Genomic DNA, 16637 nt, shown 5'->3' with positions numbered 1-16637 from the left:
CAACAGCTTTCAATGACACACTGGACTGGGTGGACTTAACAGGTATATTCAGAACATTTCATCCTAAAGCAGCAGAATGCACATTCTTCTCAAGCACACATGGAACATTCTCCAGAAAAGATCACATACTGGGTCACAAATCAGCCCTCAACAAGTACAAAAGATTAAGATTATACTATGCATATTTTCAGACCACAACACTATGAAACTTGAAGTCAATCTCAAGAAAAAATTCGGAAAGACCACAAATACGTGAAGGTTAAAAAACATCCTACTAAAGAATGAATGGGTTAACCAGGAAATTAAAGAACAATAAATACATGGAAGCAAATGAAACTGAAAACACACAGTCCAAAACCTTTGGGATGCAGCAAAGACAATCCTAAGAGGGAAGTATATTGCAATACAGGCCTATCTCCAAGAAGCAAGAAAAGTTTCAAATATACAACCTAACCTTAACACCTAAAGGAGATAGAAAAACAACAGCAAATAGAGCCCAAAACCAGCAGAAGAAGGAAAATACTATAGACCAGAAATAAATGATATAGAAACAACAACAACAACAAAAAAAACAGAGTAGAACAGATCAATGAAACTAAGAGTTGATTCTTTGAAACAATACAGTTGATAAACCCCTAGCCAGACTTAGCAAAAAGAGGAGAGAAAGAACCAAAATAAATAAAATCATAAATGAAAGAGGCGAACTCACCACAGAAATACAAACAATTGTAAGAGGAATATTATGAAAAATTATATGCCAACAAACTGAACAATCTGGAAGAAATGGACAAATTCCTAGAAACATACAAACTATCAAACCTGAAACAGGAAGAAACAGAAAATTTGAACAGACCCATACCAGCAGAGAAATTGAATCAGTAATCAAAAATTTCCCAACAAACAAGAGTCCAGAGCCAGATGGCTTCCCAGAGGAATTCTACCAGATATTTTTTATTTTTTAATTTTTTAAAATATTTTAACATTTATTCTTTTTGAGAGAGAGAGAGAGAGAGAGAGAGAAACAGAGTGCAAGTATGGGAGGGGCAGAGAGAGAGGGAGACAGAATCTGAAGCAGGCTCTAGGCTCTGAGCTGTCAGCACAGGGCCTGATGCGGGACTCAAACCCACAAACCGTGAGATTGTGACCTGAACTGAAGTCAGATGCTTAACAAACTGAGCCACCCAGATGCCCCTCTACCAGATATTTAAAGAAGAATTAATACGTATCTCAAACTATTCCAAAAAATAGAAATGGAAGGAAAACTTCCAAACTCATTCTATAAGGCCAACTTTACCATGATTCCAAAAGCAGACAAAAATCCCACTAAAAAAGAGAATTATAGGCCAATATCCGTGATGAACATGGATGCAAAAATTTTTAATAAGATACAAGCAAATCAAATTCAACAGTACATTAAACAGTACATTAAAAGAATTATTCACCACGACCAAGTGGAATTATTCACAGGCTGCAGGTCTGGTTCAATATTTGTAAAATGTTGATTAACATGATGTGCTACATTAATAAAGGTGCAGATAAGAAAAATTCTATACTCCTAGCAGATGCAGAAAGCATTTGACAAAATACAGCATTCATCCTTGATAGAAAAAAAACTCTATAAAGTAGGGATATATGGAACATATCTAAACATCATGAAGGCCATACATGAAAGAACCACAGCTAATATCATTAGCAATGGGGAAAAAAAACTGAGAGCCTTTCCCCTATGATGAGGAACAAGGCAAGGATGTCCACTCTCACCATTACTATTTAACATAGTACTGAAAGGCTTAGCCTCAGCAATCACACACAAAAAGAAAAAAAGGAATCCAAACAGCTAGAAGTCAAACTTTCACTCTTTGCAGATGACATGATACTCTATGTGGAAAACCCGAAAAGATCCACCAAAACTTGCTAGAACTAATACATGAATTCAGTAAAGTCTCAGGATATAAAATCAACGTACAAAAAATCGATTGCGTTTTTATACACTAATAATGATGCAACAGAAAAAGAAATCAAGGAATTGATCCCATTTGCAATTGCACCAGAACAACAAGATACCTAGGAATAAACCTAACCAAAGAGGTAAAGGATCTCTATGCTGAAAACTATAAAATACTTATGAAAGAAATTAAAGAGAACACAAAGTAATGGAAAGGCTTTCCATGCTCATGGATTGGAAAAAACGTCTATACTACCCAAAGCAACATACACATTTAAAGCAATCCCTATCAAAATACACAAACATTTTTCTCAGAGCTACAACAATCAATCCTAAAATGTCTATGGAACCACAAAAGACCCCAAATAGTCAAAGAAATTCTGAAAAAGAAAAACAAAGATGGAGGCATCACCATTCCCAATCTCAAGCTATATTATAAAGCTGTAATCCAGGCACCTGGATGGCTCGGTTGGTTAAGCATCTGACTTTAGCTAAGGTCATGATCTCATAGTTCATGAGTTTGAACCCTACATCAGGCTCTGTGCTGACAGCCTACTTCAGATTCTGTGTGTGTCTCTCTCTCTGCCCCTCCCCTGCTCATGCTCTCTTTCTCTCTCTCTCTTCAAAAATAAACATTTTTTTAAAAAAGCTTTAATCATTAATACAGTATGGTACTTGCACAAAAACAGACAAGTATATCAATGGAACAGAATAGAAAACCCAGAAATCAACCCATAACTAATCTTCGACAAAGCCAGAAAGATTATCCAATGGAAAAAAGACAGTCTCTTCAACCAATGGTGTTGAGAACACTGGATAATAGCATGCAGAAGAGTGAAACTGGACCACTTTATTACATCATACCCAAAAATAAATTCCAAATGTATGCAAGATCTAAATGAGAGACAGGAAACCATCAGAATCCTAGAGGACCACACAGATAGCAACCTCTTTAACCTCTGCTGGAGCAGCTTCTTACTAGACACCTTGCCAGAGGCAAGGGAAACAAAAGAAAAAAATGAACTATTAAACTTCATTAAGATAAAAAAAACCTTCTGCATAATGAAGGAAACAATCAACAAAACCAAGATATTTGCAAATGACATATTTGATAAAGGGTTAGTATTCAAAGTCTATAAAGAACTTATCAATCTCAATACCCAAAACAAATAACCCAGTGAAGAAATTGGCAGAAGACATGAACAGACACTTTTTAAAGAGGACATCCAGATGGCTAACAGACACATGAAAAGATGCTCAACATTACTCATCATCAGGGAAATACAGACCAAAATCATGATGAGATACCACCTCACACTTATCAGAATAACTAAAATTAACAACACAAGAAACAGCAGGTGTTGGCAAGGATGTGGAGACAGGGGAATCCTCTTGCCCTGTTGTGGGAATGCAAACCGGTGCAAGCCACTCTGGAAAACAGTAAGGAAGTTCCTCAAAAAGTTAAAAATATGAAAAGATGCTCAACGTCGTTCCTCATCAGGGAAATACAAATCAAAACCACACTCAGATATCACCTCATGCCAGTCAGAGTGGCCAAAATGAACAAATCAGGAGACTATAGATGCTGGAGAGGATGTGGAGAAACTGTTGGTGGGAATGCAAATTGGTGCAGCCACTCTGGAAAACAGTGTGGAGGTTCCTCAAAAAATTAAAAATAGATCTACCCTATGACCCAGCAATAGCACTGCTAGGAATTTACCCAAGGGATACAGGAGTACTGATGCCTAGGGGCACTTGTACCCCAATGTTTATAGCAGCACTCTCAACAATAGCCAAATTATGGAAAGAGCCTAAATGTCCATCAACTGATGAATGGATAAAGAAAGTGTGGCTTATATACACAATGGAGTACTACGTGGCAATGAGAAAGAATGAAATATGGCCCTTTGTAGCAACGTGGATGGAACTGGAGAGTGTTATGCTAAGTGAAATAAGCCATACAGAGAAAGACAGATACCATATGGTTTCACTCTTATGTGGATCCTGAGAAACTTAACAGAAACCCATGGGGGAGGGGAAGAAAAAAAAAAGGTTAGAGTAGGAGAGAGCCAAAGCATTAGAGACTCTTAAAAACTGAGAACAAACTGAGGGTTGATGGGGGGTGGGTGATGGGTATTGAGGAGGGCACCTTTTGGGATGAGCACTGGGTGTTGTATGGAAACCAATTTGACAATAAATTTCATATATTGAAAAAAACAAAAAAATAAAAAAATAATTTAAAAAAAGTTAAAAATAAAACTACCCTATGATCCAGTAATTGGACAACTAGGTATTTACCCCAAAGATACAAAAATACAGATTCAAAGAGGTACATGCACCCCAATGTTTATAGCAGCATTATCAACAACAGAAACTATGGAGAGAGCCCAAATGTCCATGATTAATTAATAGAAAAAGAAGATGTGGGAGGGGGGTGGGATAGATAGATATAGATATAGATATAGATATAGATATAGATATAGATATAGATATAGATACAGATATAGATCAGCCATCAAAAAGAATGAAAGCTTGGGGCTCCTGGGTGGCTCAGTCCATGAAGTGTCTGACTTCAACTCAGGTCATGATCTTATGGTTCATGGGTTGGAGCCCCATGTCAGGCTCTGTGCTGAATGCTTGCTCATAGCCTGGAGCCTGCTTCAGATTCTGTGTCTCCCTCTCTCTCTGCCCCTCCCCCTCTCCTGCTCTGTCTCACTCTGTCTCTCAAAAATAAATAAGTGTAAAAAAATTTTTTTTGTTTAAGGATGAAATCTTGCCATTTGCAACAACATGGATGAAGCTAGAGTGTATTATGCTAAGCAAAATGAGTCAATCAGAGAAAGACAAATACCATACGATTTCATTTATATGTGGAATTAAGAAACAAAATATATGGAAAGGGAGGGAAGAAAAAAAAGAGAGAGAAACAAACCATAAGAAAATCTTAACAATAGAGAACAAACTGAGGGTTGATGGAGGGAGGGAGGTAGGGGATGCACTAGATGGGTGATGGGTATTGAGGAGGGCAGTTTTTGTGATGAGCACTGGGTGTTGTATGTAAGTTATGAATCACTGAATTCTACTGAATCCAATATTGCAGGGTATATTAACTAACTACGAATCAACTAACTAAAAATTTTAAAAGGAAAAAAGAAAAAGAAATAACAATTGGGCAGATCTGAATGGACATTTTCCCAAAGAAGACATACAGAGGCCATAGGTACTTGAAAAGATGCTCAACATCACTAATTATCAGGGAAATATAAATCTAAACCACAATGAGATATCACCTCACACGTGTTAAAATGGTTCTAATCAAGACAAGACATAGTAAGTGCTGGCAAGAATGTAGGAAAAAAGAGAACCCTTGCACACCATTGGTAGGAATGTAAATAGGTCCACTATAGAAAACAGTATGGTGGTGTCTCAAAAAATTAAAAATAGACCAACTGTATCATTCAGCAGTTCCACTTCTGGGTATTTATCTGAAGAAAACAAAAACACCAACTCAAAAAGATATATGCAACCCTATGTTTATTGCTCTATTTATAGCAGCAATGTGTTCAGTGATTATAGTTTGTGGATAAGTGAAATGAATTACAGCAATGATGATAAGGTATGGGAGAGAGGAATCAAGAATACTTTGGTATAAAGTACTTGCACTACCCACAAAACAGTATATTTCTCTACAAGTGGCCCTGGATAGTTGTAAATGTATACTGCAAACACTTGAGGCAAACTAAAAAAAAAGCAAAAAAGCTACAATTAATACATTAAGAGAGAAGAGAAAATGGAATCATAAAAAGCTCAGTGAAAACCTGACAAGTCAGAAAAATAGTGGAAGACTATAAAACAAAAGTAAATACACAAAGAACAAGGAAAAACAGTAATAAATGTGTTATATAAGAATACCTATATTCATCTAATCTATGAACTATATCAATAATCACTTTAAACATCAATGGTCTAAGTATACCAATTAAAACACAGAGACTATCAGAGTGGATAAGCCATCAGGACCCAATTATGATGTGTACAATAAACCCACTTTAAATATAAAAACACAGATCAAAACTAAAGGGATAGAGGAAGATATACCCTACTAACACTTATCAAAAGAAATATGGAATAGATCTGTTAACTTCAGGCAAAGCAGACTTCAGAGCAAGGAAAATTATTAAGAAGAAAAAGGGGCACTACATAATGATAAAGGGCTCAATTCCTTAAGAAGATATAATAATTCTCAATGTGTATGTACCTAAAAACAGAGAATCAAAATATGTGAAGCAAAACTGATAGAATTGCAAGAATAAATAGACAAATCCACTAGTTTAATTGGAAACTTTGACACCTCTTTATCAATACCTAATAACCGAGAGATTGGTCAAGTAGGAAATCAGTAAGTTCATAGGTTAACTGAACAGCACCATCAATTAGCTGGACCTAACAGGCATTTATAAAATACTTCATCTAACAACAGCAAAATACACATTCACCTCGAGCTTACATAAAATAATCACCAAAACACACCATAACAAACTTAAAAGAGTACAAATCATGCAAAATATGCTCTTAGACCACAATAGAATTACTAAAAATCAATACTGGAAAGACATCTGGGAAAGCCAACAGAAAGATTTGTAGAGAATAAATAATACACTTTGGACAACACATGGGTGGAAGAAAAACTATCAAGAGAAATTTTAAAATATTTTGAATTGAAATGAAAATTAAAATATAACTTACTAAAATTTGTGAAATGCAGCTAAAGCAGTATATAGAGGAAAATTTATAGCATTAAGTACATATATTATTAAAGGAAAAATATCCAAAATCAATAAAATAAGTTAGGAAACTAGAAAAAGACGAGAAAATTAAATCAAAATAAGCAAAAGAAAGGAAATAATAAAATTTAGAACACAGGGGCACCTGGGTAGCTCAGTAGGTTGGGCGTCTGACTTCAGCTCAGGTCATGATCTCATGGTCCATGAGTTTGAGCCCCGTGTCAGGCTTTGTGCTGACAGCTCAGAGACTGGAGTCTGCTTCAGATTCTGTGTCTCCCTCTCTCTCTACCCCTCCCCAACTCATGCTCTGTCTCTCCCTCTATCCCTCAAAAATAAGCAAACATCAAAAAAAAATTTTAACTTTAGAGCAGAGATCAATAAAATTGAAAACAAATAGAGACAATAACAAAATCAAAAGTTTTTTCTAAAAGATGAATAAAATTGATAAGCCTCTAGTTAGATTAACTTAAAAAAAACCCAAATGTCTAGTTTCAAAAATGAAAGGAGGGCCATCACTACTAATCCCATAGTCATTAAAAGAATAATAGAGGATTATGAATATCTCTATGCCCTTAAATGTGATAACCTAGATGAAATGGAACACTTCTTGAAAAGCACAATTTATCAAACTTATACAAGGAAAAACAGATATAATATAAATAGTCCTATTTATTAAAGGCATTGGATCAATAATTAATACCTTTCCAAAACAGAAAGCACCAGATTCACTGGTGAATTCCACCAAACATCTAAGAGAGAAATTTTATCAATTCTGTTACAATTTCAGAAAACAAAAACGGAATACTTCCTAACTCAATGTATCAGGCCAACATTACCCTAATGCAAAAAACAAACACATTACAAGAAAGGAAAACTATAGGTCAGTATCTTTCATGAACATAGATATTAAAATCTTTAACAATGTAAAGAAAGAATTATACATCACAGTCAAGTGGGATTTATACTAGTGGTATTCCAGGTTTAACATTTAAAAATCAATTAGTGTAATAGATCACACCAACAGGAAAAAAAAAAAGAAAATCATAGGAACACATAAATTGATGCAGAAAAACAATTTGACTTCCAAAAAACAAGAGTCCAGGGCTGGATGGCTTTACGGGGGAATTCTACCAAACATTTAAAGAGTTAACACCTATTCTCTTCAAGCTGTTCCAAAAAGTAGAAATGGAAGGAAAACTTCCAAACTCTTTCTATGAAGCCAGCATCACCTTGACTCCAAAACCAGACAAAGACCCCACTAAAAAGAACTACAGATCAATTTCCCTGATGAGCATGGATGCAAAAATCCTCAACAAGATACTAGTCAACTGGATGTAACAATATAAAAGAATTATTCACCAGGACCAAGTGGGATTTATACCTGGGATGCAGGGCTGGCTCAACATCTGCAAAACAATCAATGTGATACATCACATCAGTAAAAGAAAGGACAAGAACCACATGATCCTTTCAATAGATGCAGAGAAAGCATTTGACAAAAGACAGCATCCTTTCTTGATAAAAAACCCTCAAGAAAGTAGGGATGGAAGGATCATACCTCAAGATCATAAAAGCCATATACGAAAGACCCACTGCTAATATCATTTTCAATGGGAAAAGACTGAGAGCTTTCCCCCTTAAGGTCAGGAACATGACAGGGATATCCACTCTTGCCACTGTTGTCCAACATAGTATTGGAAGTGTTAGCCTCAGCAATCAGACAACACAAAGGAATAAAAGGCAGCCAAATAAGCCAGAAGGAAGTCAAACTTTCGCTCTTCGCAGATGACGATACTCTATATGGAAAACCCAAAAGATCCAATGAAAAAACTGCTAGAACTGATCCATGAATTCAGCAAAGCTGCAGGATGTAAAATCAACACACAGAAATCAGTTGCATTACTATACACCAATAATGAAGCCAGAGAAAGAGAAATCAAAGAATCGATCCCATTTACAATTGCATCAAAAACTATAAAATACCTAGGAATAAACATAAGCAAAGAAATGAAAAATCCATGCACTGAAAACTATAGAAAGCTTATGAAAGAAACTGAAGAAGACACAAAAAGTGGAAAATGTTGCATGCTCTTGGATTGGAAGAACAAATATTGTTAAAATGTGGATACTACCCAAAGCAATCTACATACTCAATGCAATGCCTACCAAAATAACACCAGCATTCTTCACAGAGCTAGAACAAATAATCCTAAAATTTGTACAGAACCAGAAAAGACCCTGAATAGCCAAAACAATCTTGAAAAAGAAAACCGAAGCTGGAGGCATCACACTCCCAGACTTCAAGACATATTACAAAGCTGTAATCATCAAAACAGTTTGGATATTGCACAAAACATACTCAGATCACCAGAACAGAATAAAGAACCCAGAAATGGACCCACAAACACACGGCCAACTAATCTTTGACAAAACAGGAAAGAATATCCAATGGAATAAAGACAGTCTCTTCAGCAAGTGGTGCTGGGAAAACTGGACAGCGACATGCAGAAAAATTAACCTGGACCACTTTCTTACACCATACACAAAAATAAACTCAAAATGGATGAACGACCTAAGCATAAGACAGAAAGCCATCAAAATCATAGGGGAGAAAGCAGGCAAAAACCTCTTTGACCTTGGCCACAGCAACTTCTTGCTCAACATGTCTCCAGAGGCAAGGGAAACAAAAGCAAAAATGAACTATTGGGACTCTTCTGCACAGTGAAGGAAACAATCAGCAAAACTAAAAGGCAACCGAAGGAATGGGAGAAGATATTTTCAAACAACATATCAGATAAAGGGTTAGTATCCAAAATCTATAAAGAACTTATCAAACTCAACACCCAAAAACCAAATGATCCAGTGAAAAAATGGGCAAGAGACATGAATAGATACTTCTCCAAAGAAGACATCCAGATGGCCAACTGGCACATGAAAAACTACTCAACATCACTCATCATCAGGGAAATACAAATCAAAATCACAATGAGATAACACCTCACACCTGTCAGAAAGGCTAACATTAACAACTCAGGCAACAACAGATGTTGGCAAGAATGCAGAGAAAGAGGATCTCTTTTGCACTGCTGATGGGAATGCAAACTGGTGCAGCCACTCTGGAAAACAATATGGAGGTTCCTCCAAAAATTAAAAACAGAACTATCCTATGACCCAGCAATTGCACTACTAGGTATTTATCCACGGGATACAGGTATGCTGTTTCAAAGGGGCATATGCACCCCAATGTTTATAGCAGTGCTTTTGACAATAGGCAAAGTATGGAAAGAGTCCAAATGTCCATCAATGGATGAATGGATAAAGAAGATGTGGTATATATATATATAATGGAGTATTACTCGGCAATCAAAAAGAATGAAATCTTGCCATTTGCAACTACGTGGATGGAACTGGAGGGTATTATGCTAAGCGAAATTAGTCAGAGAAAGATAAATATATGACTTCATTCATATGAAGAATTTAAGATACAAAACAGATGAAGTTAAGGCAAAGGAAGCAAAAAAATATAAAAACAGGGAGGGGAATAAAACATAAAAGACTCTTAAATATAGAGAACAAACAGGGTTGCTGGAGGGGTTGTGGGAGGGGGGATGGGTAAATGGGTAGGGGGCATTAAGGAATCTACTCCTGAAGGTAACTAACTTGGATGTAAATTACACAATAAATCAATCAAAAAAGGTTTTTAAAAGAACAATTTTGACAAAATCCAACAACGATTCATGATAAATATTCTCAGCAAAGTAGGTATAGAGAGGAAGTTAACTTGATAAAAAACACTTACAAAAAAAAAACTCAAAAATTATAACATCACATTTTTTTTAAGTAGGCTCCACACTCAGCATGGAGCCCAATGTGGGGCTTGAATTAACCACCCTGGGATCAAGACCTGAGTTGAGATCAAGAGTCAGATGCTTAACCAACTGAGCCACTCAGATGCCCCTCTAACATCATACTTAATGGTGAGAAACTAGAAACTTTCCCACTAAGATCAGGAACAAGTCAAGGGTGTTCCCTTTCATTACTTCTATTCAACACCCTACTGGAAATTCTAGCAAGGCAGTAACACAAGAAAAGGAGATAAAAGGTATACAGATTGGAAAGCGGGAAATAAACTGTTCACAGATGACATAATTGTCCAAGTAGAAAATCTCCAAAAATCAGCAAAAAACTCTTGGAACTAATTAATGATTATCAGAAGATTACAAGAGAGAAGGTTAATATGCAAAAGTCAATATGCCGTCAATAAACAATTGGGGTTTGAAATTAAAAACAGGGGTGCCTGGGTGGCTCAGTCAGTTAAGCATCTGACTTCAGCTCAGGTCAAAGAATCTCATGGTTGTTGAGTTTGAGTCCCATGTTGGGCTCTGTGCTGATGGCTCAGAGTCTGGAGCCTGCTTCAGATTCTGTGTCTCCCTCTCTCTCCACCCCTCCCAGGCTTTCTCTCTCTCTCTCAAAAATAAACAAACATTAAAAAAATTTTTTAAAACACAATACCATTTATATTATCACCCAAAACTGAAATTATTTATGTGTAAATATAACAAAATATGTAAAAGAGCAATATAAGGAAAACCACAAGACTAATGAAGGAAATCCAATAAAACCTAAATAAATGGAGATATTGCACATACATGGATTGGAAACTCAATATTGTCAAGATATCAGTTCTTTCCAATTTGATCTTTGGATTCAACACAATCTCAATGAAAATCCTAGCAAGTTATTCTGCACATATCAACAAACTGATTCTAAAATTTATACTAAAGGCAAAAGACCTGAATTATCCAACACAATATTGAAGGAGAGGAGCAAAGTCAAAATACTGACACTATCCAACCTCAAGATTTACTATGAAGCTACAGAAATCAAGACAGGGTGATACTGGCAAAAGAGTAGACAAATATATCAATAGACAGAATAGAGAACCCAGAAACAGACTCACACAGAAACAGTCAACTGATCTTTGACAAAACAGTAAAGGCAATTCAGTAGAGAAAGGATAGACTGTTCAACACATTATTCTTGAACTATTTCCACATGCAAAAAAAAACAAAAACAAAAAAACAAAAAAACCTCAAAAACCAATCACAGACCTAAATGTAATATCTACATTTTCTTTTAAAGATTTATTTATTTATTTATTTTTTTTGAGAGAGAAAGCACAAGTGGGGAAGGGGCAGAGAGAGAGAGGGACAGATCTGAAGTGGGCTCTGTGCTGACAGCAGTGAGCTCCATGAGGGGCTCGAACTCACCAGCTGTGAGATCATGACCTGAGCCAAAGTGGGGCACTCAACCGACTAAGCCACCCAGGTGCTCCAATGTAAAATCTACATTTAGATAAAACTATAAAACTCACAGAATATAACATAGAAGAAAGTCCAGATGGCCTAGGGTCTTTTTAAATACAACAAAACCATGGAAGAAAAAAAGTAATAAACTGAACTTTATTAGAATTGAAAACTTCTGCTCTTCAAAAGACAAGCCACAGATAGGGAGAAAAATTTACAAAACACACATCTGATAAAGGACTAGTATCCAAAATATACAAAAAATTCTTAAAACTCAACAATAAGAAAGCAACTCAACTAAAAAAATGGGGGAAAGACCTAAGCAGATGACTCAGCAAAGAAGATATACTGACGGGAAATGAGTATTTGAAAAGATGCTCAACATCATATATCACTAAGGATTGCAAATTAAAACAATAATGAGATACCACTGCAAATCTATTAGAATGACTAAAATCCAAAACACCACCAATGAAAATGCTGGCGAAGATGGGGAGCGATAGGAACTCTCATTCATTGCGGGTGGGAATGCAAAATGGTAGTCACCTTGAAAAATTGTTTTGCAGTTTCTTACAAAACTAAACACATTCTCTCCATAAAATTCAGCAATCATACTCCACGGCATTTACCAAAATTAGTTGGCAATTTAGGTCCACACAAAAACCTGCACACAGATGTTTATAGCATCATTATTCATAACTACCTAAACTTGGAAGCAACCAAGATGTTCTTCAGTAGGTGAATGGATAAATAAACTGTGGTACATCTGGACAATGGGATTTTATTCCATGCTAAGAAGAAATGAGCCATTAAGCCATGAAAAGATACAGTGGAAATATAAATGCATATTGCTAAGTGAAAGAAGCCAGTCTTAAAAGGCTACATACTGTATTATTCTAACTATGAGAGTCTTAAAACTAAGAAGATGGGGTGGGGGTGGGGGGGAATCAGTGTTTGACACGGTTTGGGGAGGGGAGAAAGGGATGAACAGGTGGAACACAGGAGATTTTTTTCACAGTTATCTACTGTCATGTCAGACGCAGGTCCTTATACATTTGTCAAAACCCATTGAATATACAACACAAAGAGTGATGTAAGCTATGGACTTTAATTAAGAATATTGTATCAGGGGGTCTCTGGGTGGTTCCGTCAGTTAAGTGTCCAACACGATCTCACAGTCCATTTGTTTGAGCCCCGTGTTGGGCTCTGTGCTGACAGCTCAGAGCCTGGGGCCTGCTTTGGATTCTGTCTCCCTCTCTCTCTGCCCCTCCCCCACTCACCTCTGTCTCTCTCTGATTCTCTCTCAAAAATACATAAACATTAAAAAAATAAAAAAGTAAAAGTAAAAAAAAAACAAAAAGAATGTTGTATCAGTATCCACTTATCAAGAGTAACAAATGTACCAGGCTAATGTTAATAATGCAAGGTGTTACTAATAAGTGACAGTGGAGGGGGCAGGGGCTGAGGGACTATATGCAAGCTGTTTGTACTCTGCTCAATTTTTCTATAAACTTAAAACTGTTCTAAAAACTAATTTAAACAAATAAATAAATCTAGGTGTATCGTTCACATCTTACTTCAAAATACAGGTCAATTGGATTAAAATAAGTATTAAAAAAATCAAATACAAGAAGAAAACATCAAAGTATAAGAAAATACCAGTAAGTATGGGGCTTGGAAACTTGACACTAAAGAAGAAATATACAAGAAAGCATGTGATGGCTTTTCATACAGGAAGATTTTACATGTGTCTGAAAGCAATTTGCCAAAAGAAAAAAAATTAGAGCCAATAGATAAATAAAAATGTTCAAATTGCAATTAATCGAATAATTCATGCATAATAAAACAAGGGACTATTTTTCTCCTTTAAAATTGGAAGGGGCTTAAGCAATATAAATATCAGCTGTTGTCTAGATTATGAGAAAACAGCTGCGTTCCTGTAGCACTAATGGGACAACAAATTGGTACCAATTCTCTGGAGGAAAATTTGGCAATAAATACCAAAATCCTAGAAAATTCTGACTCAGCATTTTCACTTCTAAATTCTATTTGGATGAGCAAATAGAGGCATGAGTGTTGTAAAATTATGATACATTCACACTGGGTAAACCCAGCGCAGTCAGTTAGAAGTGGCAACACGCTGTTTCACTACCTGGAATATGTAGGTCAAAACACCCCCATAGGTGACAAACCACTGTAATTTTTAAAAGTGCTGTGGGTGTGTGTATGTTTGTGCACCTGCAGTGTAAAAACCTGGGAGGATTCCCACAGAAATGTTAAAAGTTACTGAGAAGAGTTTTTTGGATTTGGGGTATATTCAATGATTATCAGTAATTATCTTTTTCTTACCTGAATGTTCTGGCTTTTTCTATACTGAGCACGTATTACTTGTGGGAAAAGAAAGCAATACAAACAAGATCCCTTTGGAAGCAGGGAGGCAGGGTCAGGGTAGCCACCAGGAAGGCTGTGGTCACAGTCCAGGGAAGCTGAGTGTGGCAGGGACAGGTGCGCTGGGCGGGGCCTCAGCCAATCTTGACCTTTGGCCAGCAGAAAGATCAGGAAGCGCAGGGGGCGGGGGGGGGGGGGGGGGGGGGGGGGGGGGGGGGGGTGGAGCCGGGGAAGGGAGTACAGAGCCCCACGTGGGCTGCTGCAGCTGGGCTGGCTGAGTGGGCAGCCTGCAAGCCTCCACCTCCTTCCTGTGTTGGCAGGGGCGTGCGCCCCTGTTCCCGGCAGTGTGTGGGTACAGCTGTAGAGCTGTCAGGGCCTCCCAGGCCTCCCACCCCAAGCACCCAGCCCAGACCTGGCTCCCCAGGACCCAGCTATCAGATCCTGCTCAAGAGGGGCAGCCCAGGGCAGGGACAGCAGCTCTGGGCTATCTGTTTTCCTGCTTTGGTCTGGGGACCCACAAAAGAATGCAACTCTAGGAGAGGGCAGAGGCTCAGCCAAGTTGCAGGGCACAGCCACAAGGCATCCTGTTCCACCAGCTGCCCTTCGGGGATGATGGCGGGGGTGGGGGGGAGCTGATTCCTCTCCTGCAGTCAGTCTGTTCCATTCGGCCACTGGCAGGGCAGATGCTTGTCGGTTCCACAGCCAGGGTACGTGGGGGTTCATGTTTCATCCGCTGTCTTTCTCACTATCCTGGGCACACGGGCAGGCCCCCTAGACCACTTGAGCCTGTAGACCTGTATTCAACCTTAGCGAATCACTTGCATCTCTAAGGCTTAAATTCTTGTCTCCAAAATGTCACAGGATTGTCTCCCAACATTGTCGTGAAGGTTGATCCTCATAGGGGGGAGAGTGGCCAACATTCACAGAGGGCCTAGGGCCTTAGTGCATAAACTCATGCCATCCTGAAACAATCTTAGCAGGTAAGGTACTGTTAGTATTTATCCTCCCACCCCAAGTTTAGCCAAAGAAACGGAGTCAGAGTTCCAGAAACTTGCCCAAGGTCACTGAGAAGTGAGGGAGTGGGGAGAAAACAGTCACCAGACGCCAAGCCCATACTCTTAACCCAGTGTGTGAGAATATTAAATTCTGTCTCCATCTGCATCTGAGGGAGATTCTTGCCTTTTCTAGGGAGGTGACAAACGAGGGGCCTGCACAGGTGCGGGGGGGGGGGGGGGGGGGGGAGGGCTGGGTTCCAAGTAGCGCGACCCTGGGAACCCGGGGTTGGGGTCAAGCTGGGGCCCAGGGGTCAGTGCCCCGCTACACCAGGGGAGCTCTCCAATCACAAGAGGTCCTTGTGCACGGCCCCCAGATTTGGCCAATCAGGGGGGATCTTTTCCACACCCGAATGGGGTGAGGGACTTAGCCCCGGAGGCAGACTGCCCCTCCACCACGGACCGGCCCAGTCACCTTCGGCTTGTCCCTTTCTCTCTCGGAGCCTCAGTTTTCTCTTCTGTGAGCTGGTCAGATAACTTCCACTCACTGAGCTGTGCTGGCTCGGTAAAGCACCCTGTTCGCCGGGTCCGGCCCCACCTTCGGCGAGCCCCGCCCCCATACCATGGTCCTTTAGCCTGAGGACCCCTAGCTAGACTGGAGGCTCACCTGCCCCAGGGGGAATCGCGGATCCGGACTCCAGACCCGGCGTCCCTGCGGCAAGGCTCCGGCGTCCACCGGGAGCCCAGTTGAGGGACCTGAGCTCAGAGTCCCTGGAGTCACGAGTTGGGACAGGCTCCCTCCCTCGGAGCGTCGGGGCTCAGGGGCACTCACCAAGCGCGGGAGGAGGCGCAGGAGTCGCGGGCCAGAAGGGACCTCTGAAAGCGTCGGTCGGGGGACAAGGGGCTGGCCCAGGCCGGCCCAGGGCGGCGGAGAGGTGGGACCAGCCTCTGCCAGTCCCAGGGCCTCGAGCAAGGCCAGAGCCAGGGAAGGGAGGGGCGCCGGGCGGAGGCGAGAGGGGCGGGGGCGCGGGGCGGGCATAAAGTCACCCTGGGCGGGGTGGGGAGAGCTCTCAATGGCTGTGTGACAGTGGTCAGGGTGTGTCACTCACCCTCTCTGGGCTTGCTTGCATTTATAGGCGAGAAGACTTGTGATAGACCCTTCAGAATTCACAGGGCTCTGAAAAGGCGCAGGCTCTCTCTGGTTAGGCATTGCTGCAAGGCT

The 16637-nt window shown here is 39.4% G+C and overlaps 1 protein-coding gene across 3 annotated transcripts in view; it reads right to left on the bottom strand.

Moving 5' to 3' along the window:
* Positions 1-16381, bottom strand: part of ALDH1L1 (aldehyde dehydrogenase 1 family member L1) — a 130581-nt gene extending 114200 nt beyond the window's left edge. The window contains exon 1 of one of the 3 annotated variants that reach the window (XM_053896880.1): positions 16083-16381. The gene's annotated coding sequence lies outside the window, so the exon portion shown is untranslated. Of the gene's footprint in view, positions 1-14384; positions 14485-16082 lie in introns of those variants that run through there. The other 2 variants (XM_053896881.1, XM_053896882.1) reach the window with 2 other exon arrangements.
* Positions 16382-16637: the final 256 nt, after the last annotated feature.

This window comes from Panthera pardus, unplaced genomic scaffold (assembly GCF_024362965.1).
Source record: "Panthera pardus isolate Hobbes unplaced genomic scaffold, ASM2436296v1 HiC_scaffold_8, whole genome shotgun sequence".
Classification (NCBI taxonomy): Eukaryota; Metazoa; Chordata; class Mammalia; order Carnivora; family Felidae; genus Panthera; species Panthera pardus.
Note: the sequence above shows the minus strand (reverse complement) of the source record. Positions and strands in the feature narration are given on the sequence as shown.